General features: G+C 47.5%; 1 protein-coding gene across 1 annotated transcript in view; it reads left to right on the top strand.

Annotated features, from left to right (window-relative positions):
- dbh (dopamine beta-hydroxylase (dopamine beta-monooxygenase)) overlaps positions 1 to 10,545 on the top strand; it is a 229,314-nt gene that overhangs the window by 628 nt on the left and 218,141 nt on the right. The window lies entirely within an intron of this gene.

Genomic DNA, 10,545 nt, shown 5'->3' with positions numbered 1-10,545 from the left:
AGAGGTAATCTTATTGAAACATCATAATATTGTTGTGAATAGAAGAACTCCACGAGGCTGAGTACTGTGAGCTAAACTTTGCGTGACAGTCTTCTTTATTACAACTCCAGAGTGCCTGAACAACATGGCAGCCAACCTGTTATGCTGGCCCTGCACGTGACTATTAGGACTCCAACAGTCACGCCCTCTGGTGGCAAGTATTACATAGTTGCATACATAACATCACTTCCCACCCCCCCCCCCCTCCTCCCCCAAAGCCTTCGGTACAAGTTATTTTTAAGTTGAGGCGATCCGGAGCCCTTCGTTCCCTGGTTGATCGTCTAAGTTCAAACCTCGGTGTGTGTGAGTTGACCGGACCATTGCTGCACTGCACCACGGCTGGTCTGACCGGACTGTCAGGAACGGTGGGTTCATCCTCGTGATTGACAGCGAGGTCGATTGCTGGTTGGGTGTGTGTTGGTGGATCGTCGATGGTGATGTCCTCTTCAAGTCATTCCTGGTTGTCAGTAAATCGCAATTTGGTCTGATCTAAATGCTTTCTGCACGTTTGGCCATTTAACAGTTTGATTATAAACACCCTATTCCCTTTATAAACAGTGCCAGCAACACACTTGGGACCATGACCGTAATTCAGGACAAACACAGGGTCATTAACATCAATGTCACGTGAAACAGCCGTGCGATCGTGGTACATGTTCTGCCGGTGTCGCCGGGTTTCCACATGATCATTAAGATCCGGGTGGTCTAGGGAGAGCCTGGTTTTGAGGGCTCTCTTAATTAACAATTCTGCCGGGGAACCTTGGTGAGCGAGTGGGATCGCGTCCGGTAACTGAACAGAATGCGAGACAAGCGAGTCTGCAGGGAGCCGTCCGTCACGCATTTCATGCTCTGCTTGATTGTTTGGACTTGACCATTAGACGCGGGCTTAAACGGAGCAGACCTGACATGCTTGATGCCATTGTGGGTCATAAACTCGTTGAATTCTGAGTTGGTGAAACACAGTCCATTGTCGCTGACAAGGATGTCGGGAAAGACATGGGTGGCGAACATGGCCCGGAGGCTTTCAATGGTGGCTGTGGACGTGCTGGTTGACATGATTACGCAATCAATACATTTGGAGTAAGCATCCACAACTACTAAAAACATCTTTCCTAGAAAGGGGTCGGCAAAATCTATGTGGATCCTGGACCACGGTTTGGAGGGCCATGACCACAGACTCAGTGGAGCCTCCCTTAGTGCATTGCTCAGTTGTGAACAAGTGTTGCACGGATGCACGCATGCCTCCAAATCCGAGTCAATGCCGGGCCACCAAACATGCGACCTGGCAATTGCCTTCATCATGACAATGCTTGGGTGGGTACTGTGTAGGCCTCATATAAATGTTTCCCTGCCTTTTTTTGGCGAAACCACATGATTACCTCATGAGTCAATCCGACTCGATGGACATTTCATCTTTGTATCGGTGAAACGGCTTAATTTCATCTTGCATTTCCCCGGGAACGGATGAGTTCCCATTTAGGACGCAACTCTTTACTAACAGCACAGGATCCTCGCTCTCAAAAGCATCCATGACCAGTAGCAAGTCTGCGGGCTGTGCCATTTCAACCCCGGTGATGGGTAATGGTAGTCGGCTGAGAGCATTAGCACAGTTTTCAGTGCCTGATCTGTGGCGGATAACATAGTCATAAGCGGATAATGTTAGTGCCCATCTTTGGATGTGGGACGAAGCATTGGTATTTATACCTTTTGCTCTCTGAAAACAGCGAAATGAGCAGCTTGTGGTCAGCTTCAAGCTCAAAACGAAGTCCAAATAGGGATTGATGCATTTTCTTAACCCCATATACACATGCTAACGCCTCTTTCTTGACCATACTATAGGTTCTCTCAGCCTTAGACAGACTTCTAGACGCATATGCAACCAGATGGAGGTTGCCCGATACATTGGCTTGCTGTAACACACAGCCGACCCCGTACGATGAGGCGTCACAAGCCAGCACTAAACATTTATGTTATATATATGAACTTGTATTTATCTGTACAGCCACCAGAGGGCTCATCCCCTGGAGTCCCAAGGGATCCCATAATCCCTTGGGAGCACAGGTATTTAAGGAGGCCTCACAGGTTGAAGAGGCACGCTGGACACCTGTAATAAAAGACTATGGTCGCACTTTATTTTGAGCTCACAGTGTTCAGTCTTACTCTTTCTCCATACATAACAACTGGCGATGAGATACAGATAGCGAACTCAATGATGCAGAGAACAGTGGGCATCCTGGAGAAATTTTCGGAGGGAAGTGATTGGGAAACTTTGGTGGAGCGACTTGACCAATACTTTGTAGCCAATGAGCTAGATGGGGAAGAGAACGCTGCCAAACGAAGGGTAATCCTCCTCACCCACTGTGGGGCACCAATGTATGGCCTCATGAAGAATCTTCTCACTCCACGAAACCCATGGAAAAATCATACAATGATTTGTGCACATTGGTCCGAGAGCATTTGAACCCAAAGGAAAGCGTTCTGATGGTGAGGTACCGGTTCTACACCGACAAGAGGCCTGAAGGCCAGGAAGTGGCAAGTTATCTCGCCGAGTTAAGACGCCTTGCAGGACATTGCGAATTTGAAGGACATTTGCAGCACATGCTCAGAGACTTTTTCGTACTTGGCATTGGCCATGAAACCATACTTCGCAAACTTTTGACTGTAGAGACACCAACCTTGAGTAAGGCCACAGCGATAGCCTAGGCGTTCATTGCCACCAGTGACAATACAAAGCAAATCTCTCAGCACACAAGTGCTGCTATAAGTACTGTGAACAAAGTGATGTTGTTTTCGAATCATAACGTACAGGGCAGGTCACACATACCTGCAGCTGCACGTCCACAGATGTCTCAGAGTCCACCATCAAGGGTGATGAATGCAAGGCCATTAACACCTTGTTGGTGCTGCAAGGGTGATCATCATTTCCATTCATGCCGATTCAAGAGTTACGTTTGCAAGGGCTGTGGAACAATGGGACACCTCCAACAAGTGTGCAGGCGAGCTGCAAATCCTGTTAAACCTGCAAACCACCATGTTGCAGAGGAGAACAGATCCACAGAGGATCACAACGAACCAGAACCTCAGACCGAGGAGGCAGAGATACATGGAGTGCATACATTCACCACGAATTGAAACCTGATAATGCTGAATGTTGAACTAAATGGATTCCCGGGTTTCAGTGGAGCTGGACACGGGGGTGCCAGTCCATCATGGGCAAAAAGACTTTCGAAAGATTGTGGTGCATCAAGGCCTCAAGCCAAGTATTCATTTCGTGTGAACTGAAGTTAAGAACTTACACAAAAGAACTGATTCCTGTAATCGGCAGTGCTACCGGAAAGGTCCCCTACGATGGAGCGGTGCACAATCTACCACTCTGGGTGGTACCGGGCGATGGTACCGGACGATGGTCCCAAGCTGCTCGACAGGAGCTGGCTGGGAAAGATACGCTGGAACTGGGACGACATCCGAGCGCTATTGCCCGCTGATGACACTTCGTGTGTCCAAGTCTTAAACAAATTGCCTCCGCTGTTTGAACCAGGCATCAGGAAATTCCAAGGAGCAAAAGTGCAGATCCACCTAATTCCGGGGGCACGAGCCATCCATCACAAGGCGAGAGCTGTACCGTACATGATGAGAGAAAGGGTAGAGATCGGGCTAGACCGGCTGCAAAAAGAAGGCATAATTTCACCGATCAAGTTCAATGAGTGGGCCAGTCCAATCATTCCTGTCCTCAAGGGAGACGGCACCGTCAGAATCTGTGGCGATTACAAAGTAACTATCAATCGTTTCTCCCCACAGGACCAATACCCACTACCAAAGGCCGACGAACTCTTTGCAACGCTGGCAGAAGGAAAGACATACACAAAGCTGGATTTGACTTCCGCGTACATGACGCAGGAACTGGAGGAATCATCAAAGGCCCTCACCTGCATCAACACGCACAAAGGTCTCTTTGTTTATAACAGATGCCCGTTTGGAATCCGATCAGCGGCGGCGATATTCCAGAGAAACATGGAAAGCTTACTGAAGTCGGTCCCACACACCGTGGTCTTCCAGGACAACATCTTGGTCACAGGTCGGAACACAATCGATCATCTGCAGCATCTGGAGGAGGGTCTTGGTCAACTCAACCATGTGGGGCTCAGGTTAAAACGCTCAAAGTGTGTTTTCCTGGTGCCTGAAGTGGAGTTCTTGGGAAGGAAGATTGCGGTGGACTGCATCAGGCCCACCAACGTGAAGACAGAGGCAATCGAGAACGCACCGAGGCCACAGAACGTGACGGAGCTGCGGTCGTTTTTGGGACTCCTGAACTACTTTGGTAACTTCTTACCGGGTTTTAGCACATAGAAACATAGAAAATAGGTGCAGGAGTAGGCCATTCAGCCCGTCGAGCCTGCACCACCATTCAATAAGATCATGGCTGATCATTCCCTCAGTACCCCTTTCCTGCTTTCTCTCCATACCCCTTGATCCCTTTAGCCGTAAGGGCCATATCTAACTCCCTCTTGAATATATCCAATGAACTGGCACCAACAACTCTCTGCGGTAGGGAATTCCACAGGTTAACAACTCTCTGAGTGAAGAAGTTTCTCCTCATCTCAGTCCTAAATGGCCTACCCCTTAACCTAAGACTGTGTCCCCTGGTTCTGGACTTCCCCATCATTGGGAACATTCTTCTCGTATCTAACCTGTCCAGTCCCGTCAGAATTTTATATATTTCTATGAGATCCCCTCGCATCCTTTTAAACTCCAGTTTATAAAGGCCCAGTTGATCCAGTCTCTCCTCATATGTCAGTCCAGCCATCCCGGGAATCAGTCTGGTGTACCTTCGCTGCACTCCCTCAATAGCAAGAACGTCCTTCCTCAGATTAGGTGACCAAAACTGAACACAATATTCCAGGTGAGGCCTCACCAAGGCCCTGTACAACTGCAGTAAGATCTCCCTGCTCCTATACTCAAATCCCCACCTGCTGTACCTGTATGCCAACTTTCAATGACTGATGTACCATGACACCCAGGTCTCATTGCACCGCCCCTTTTCCTAATCTGCCACCATTCAGATAATATTCTGCCTTCGGGTTTTTGCTCCCAAAGTGGATAACCTCACATTTATCCACATTATACTGCATCTGCCATGCATTTGCCCACTCACCTAACCTGTCCAAGTCACCCTGCAGCCTTTTAGTGTCCTCCTCACAGCTCACAACACCACCCAATTTAGTGTCATCTGCAAACTTGGAGATATTACACTCAATTAATAAATCATTAATGTATATTGTAAAGAGCTGGGGTCCCAGCACTGAGCCCTGCGGCACTCCACTAGTCACTGCCTGCCATTCTGAAAAGGACCCGTTTATCCCGACTCTCTGCTTCCTGTCTGCCAACCAGTTCTCTATCCACGCCAGTACATTACCCCCAATACCATGTGCTTTGATTTTGCACACCAATCTCTTGTGTGGGACCTTGTCAAAAATCTTTTGAAAGTCCAAATGCACCACATCCACTGGTTCTCCCTTGTTCACTCTACCAGTTACACCCTCAAGAGATTATGGGATCCCTTAGGGCTCCATGGGATGAGCCCTCTGGTGGCTGTACAGAGTGAATACAAGTTCACATATATATAACAACACTCCTCCCTAAAGTCAATAGTGTAACTATTTACAATGTGAGTCGATCTGGGGCCCTTCTTGACCTGGTTGATCTGCTCGGTGTGAAAACTGGTGTTGTTGAATCATTTGCTGGGTCCTCACTGGACTGCTGTGCAGCTGGCCTTGCTGGGCTGCTTGATGTGTTGGGTCCTGCTGGGCTGCTGTGGATGATGGGTTCTGCTTCGTGGTCAACCGTTGTGCCGGTTGCCATTGGTGTGTATGTTGGGGAATCAAAAAAGGTAGGGTTCAAGGTGGGTTGCTCAGGATAGTCAGTAAATATGAGTTTGATTTAGTCCAAGTGTTTCCGGTGAATGAGTCCATTTGAAAGTTTGAGCCGAAACACCCTGCTCCCCTCTTTGGCCATGACAGTGCCGGCAAGCCACTTGGGACCTTGTCCATAATTTAATACAAATACAGGATCATTGATTTCAATCTCGCGTGACACATTTGCGCTATCATGGTATGTACTTTGTTGAAGCCGCCTGCTCTCTACCTGTTCATGTAGATCAGGGTAAACTAACAAGAGCCTTGTCTTAAGTGCTCTTTTCATGAGCCGTTCAGCAGTGAGATCCCAGTGCGCGAGTGGGGTCTCGTGCGGTAGCTAAACAGGACTCGGAATAGGCAAGTCTGCAGCAAGCCTTCATTTACCCTCTTCAAGCCTTGCTTGATGGTTTGCACTGCTCACTCTGCCTGACCATTGGATGCTGGTTTAAACATGGCAGATGTGACATGTTTGAGCCCGTTACGGGTCATGAATTCTTTCAACTCAGCACTGGTAAAACATGGCCCGTTGTCGCTCACCAGGACATCGGGTAAGCCGTGAGTGGCAAACATGGCCCACAGACTTTCAGTAGTGGCAGTGGACGTGCTAGCCGACATTATCTCACATTCAATCCACTTGGAATATGCGTCTACAAACACAAGAAACATTTTACCCAAGAATGGGCCTGCATAGTCGACGTGTATCCCAGACCACGGTTTGGACGGCCAAGACCATAAACTTAGCGGCGCCTCCTTGGATACATTGCTTAACTGCGAGCATGTATTACATCTGTGAACGCAGGACTCTTAAGTCCACATCGATACCGGGCCACCACACGTGGGATCTGGCTATCTCTTTCATCACTACGATGCCTGGGTGGGTATTGTGGAGGTCATTGATGAAGGTGTCTCTGCCCTTCTTGGAGACCACTACTCAATTGCCCCACAGAAGGCAGTCTGCCTGTATAGACATTTCATCTTTGCGCCACTGGAATGGCTTTATCTCTTCCTGCATTTCCACTGGAACAGCTCCCGTGAAGCACACAGCTTTTGACTATAGATAATAAGGGGTCCTGGCTTGTCCAGGTTTTGATCTGCCGGGCAGTGATGGGTGATTGCTCACTCTCAAATGCTTCCATAACCATTGCTAGATCTGCGGACAGCGCCATTTCCAATCCGTGGTGGGCAATGGCAGCCTACTGAGATCATCGGCGCAGTTTTCTGTGCCTGGCCTGTGGCGGATGGCGTAGTTGTATGCAGACAATGTGAGCGCCCATCGCTGGATGCGGGCCGATGTATTGGTATTTATCCCTTTACTATCGGAAAACAGGGATATCAGTGGCTTATGGTCAGTTTCGAATTCGAATTTTAGCCCACAGACACACGCTAGCGCTTCTTTCTCAATCATGCTGTAGGCTCTCTCAGCCTTAGACAGACACCTCGATGCATAAGCAACCGGTTGCAGTTTCCCAGAATCATTAGCTTGTTGCAATACATAGCTGACACCATATGACGATGCATCACATGCTAGTACCAAATGCTTACATGGATCATACAACAGAAGCAATTTGTTTGAGCATAACAATTTTCTCGCTTTTACAAAGGCATTTTCTTGGCTTTTGCCCCAAATGCATTCACCCCCTTTTCATAGTAAAACATGCAGTGGTTCTATCAGCATGCTATGTGGGAAGCCAGGGGCGCTTCCAGTGTCCCTGATGACTACATATGCGGGAAGTGTATCCGGCTGCAGCTCCTGACAGACCGCATTGCGGCACTGGAACTGCGAGTGGATTCACTCTGGAGCAACCACGCTGCTGAGAATGACGTGAATAGCACGTTTAGTGAGTTGGTCTTACCGCCGGTAAAGGTTACACAGCTAGATAGGGGATGGGTGACCAACAGGAAGAGCAGTGGAAGGAAGGTAGTGCAGGGGTCCCCTGCGGTCATCCCCCTGCAAAACAGATACACCGCTTTGGGTACTGTTGAAGGGGATGACTCATTAGGGGAGAGCAGCAGCAGCCAAGTCCATGACACCGTGGGTGGCTCTGTTGCACAGGAAGACAAGAAAAATAGTGGGAGAGCTATAGTGATAGGGAATTCGATTGTAAGGGGAATAGATAGACGTTTCTGTGGCCGTAACCGAGACTCCAGGATGGTATGTTGCCTCCCTGGTACAAGGGTCAAGGATGTCTTGGAGCGGGTGCAGGATATTTTTAAGGGGGAAGGAAACAGCCAGTTGTCATGGTGCATATAGGTACCAACGATATAGGTAGAAAAGGGGTTGAGGTCCTACAAGATGAATTTAGGGAGCTACAAGTTAAATTAAAAAGTAGGACCTCAAAAGTAGTAATCTCAAGATTGCTACCAGTGCCACGTGCTAGTCAGAGTAGGAATCGCAGGATAGCTCAGATGAATACGTGGCTTAAGGAGTAGTGCAGAAGGGAGGGATTCAAATTCCTGGGACATTGGAAGCGGTTCTGGGGGAGGTGGAACCAGTACAAACCGGATGGTCTGCACCTGGGCAGGACCGGAACCAATGTCCGAGGGGGAGTGTTTGCTAGTGCTGTTGGGGAGGGGTTAAACTAATAGGGCAGGGGGATGGGAACTATGCAGGGGGACAGAGGGAAGTAGAATGAGGGCAGAAGCAAAAGATAGAAAGAAGAAAAGTAAAAGTGGAGGGCAGAGAAACCCAAGGCAAAAAGCAAAAAGGACCACATTACAGCAAAATCCTAAAGGGGCAACGGGTGTTAAAAAGGCAAGCCTGAAGGCTCTGTGCCTCAATATGAGTATTCGGAATAAGGTGGACGAATTAACTGCGCAGAGAGCAGTTAACGGATATGATGTAATTGGCATCACGGAGACATGGCTCCAGGGTGACCAAGGCTGGGAATTCAACATCCATGGGTATTCAACATTTAGGAAGGATAGACAGAAAGGAAAATGAGGTGGGGTGGTGTTGCTGGTTAAAGAGGAAATTAATGTAATAGTAAGGAAGGACATTAGCTTTGATGATGTGGAATCTGTATGGGTGGAGCTACAGAATCCCAAAGGGCAGAAAACGCTAGTGGGAGCTGTGTACAAACCACCAAACAGTAGTAATGAAGTTGGGGACAGCATCAAACAAGAAATTAGGGATGCGTGCAATAAAGGTACAGCAGTTATCATGGGCGACTTTAATCTACATATTGACTGGGCTAACCAAACTGGTAGCAATGCGCTGGAGAAGGATTTCCTGGAGTGTATTAGGGATGGTTTTCTAGACCGATATGTCGAGGAACCAATTAGAGGGCTGGCCATCCTAGACTGGTGATGTGTAATGAGAAAGGACTAATTAACAATCTTGTTGTGTGAGGCCCCTTGGGGAAGAGTGACCATAATATGGTAGAATCTTTTATTAAGAGTGATACAGTTAATTTAGAGACTAGGGTCCTGAACTTGGGGAAAGCTAACTTTGATGGTATGAGACGTGAATTGGCTAGAATAGACTGGCGAGTGATACTTAAAGGGTTGACAGTGGATAGGCAATGGCAAACATTTAAAGATCACGTGGATGAACTTCAACAATTGTACATCCATGTCTGGAGTAAAAATAAAACGGGGAAGGTGGCTCAACCGTGGCTAACAAGGGAAATTAAGGATAGTGTTAAATCCAAGGAAGAGGCATATTAATTGGCCAGCAAAAGCAGCAAACCTGAGGACTGGGAGAATTTTGTAATATAGCAGAGGAGGACAAAGGGTTTAATTAGGAGGGGGAAAATAGAATATACGCGGAAGCTTGCTGGGAACATAAAAACTGACTGCAAAAGCTTCTATAGATATGTGAAGAGAAAAAGATTAGTGAAAACAAACGTAGATCCCTTGCAGTCAGATTCAGGTGAATTTATAATGGGGAACAAAGAAATGGCGGACCAGTTAAACAAATACTTTGGTTCTGTTTTCACGAAGGAAGACACAAATAACCTTCCGGAAATACTAGGGGGCCGAAGGTCTAGTGAGAAGGAGGAACTGAAGGATATCCTTATAAAGCGAGAAATTGTGTTCGGAAATTGATGGGATTGAAGCCCGATAAATCCCTGGGGCCTGATAGTCTGCATCCCAGAGTACTTAAGGAAGTGGCCATAGAAATAGTAGATGCATTGGTGATCATTTTCCAACAGTCTATTGACTCTGGATCAGTTTCTATGGACTGGAGGGTAACACTACTGTTTAAAAAAGGAGGGAGAGAGAAAACGGGTAATCATAGACCGGTTAGCCTGACATCAGTAGTGGGGAAAATGTTGGAATCAATTATTAAATATGAAATAGCAGCGCATTTGGAAAGCAGTGACAGGATCGGTCCAAGTTAGCATGGATTTATGAAAGGGAAATCATGCTTGGTATTTAAGGAGGCTTCACAGGTTGGAGAGGCACTCTGCAGACCTGCAATAAAAGACTAAGGTCACACTTTATTTTGAGTTCACAGTGTTCAGTCTGACTCTTGCTCCATACATAACAATTTACATGGGTCATAGTGTACAAGTAACATATTTGTATATAACAGGTTCCTGGCCTTCTCAAAGGCTGTATCTTGAGATTTGCCCCAAACCCAGTCGTCACC

The sequence above is a fragment of the Pristiophorus japonicus genome, chromosome 20 (assembly GCF_044704955.1).
Source record: "Pristiophorus japonicus isolate sPriJap1 chromosome 20, sPriJap1.hap1, whole genome shotgun sequence".
Taxonomy (NCBI): Eukaryota; Metazoa; Chordata; class Chondrichthyes; family Pristiophoridae; genus Pristiophorus; species Pristiophorus japonicus.
This window is presented reverse-complemented; position numbering and strand designations above follow the sequence as displayed.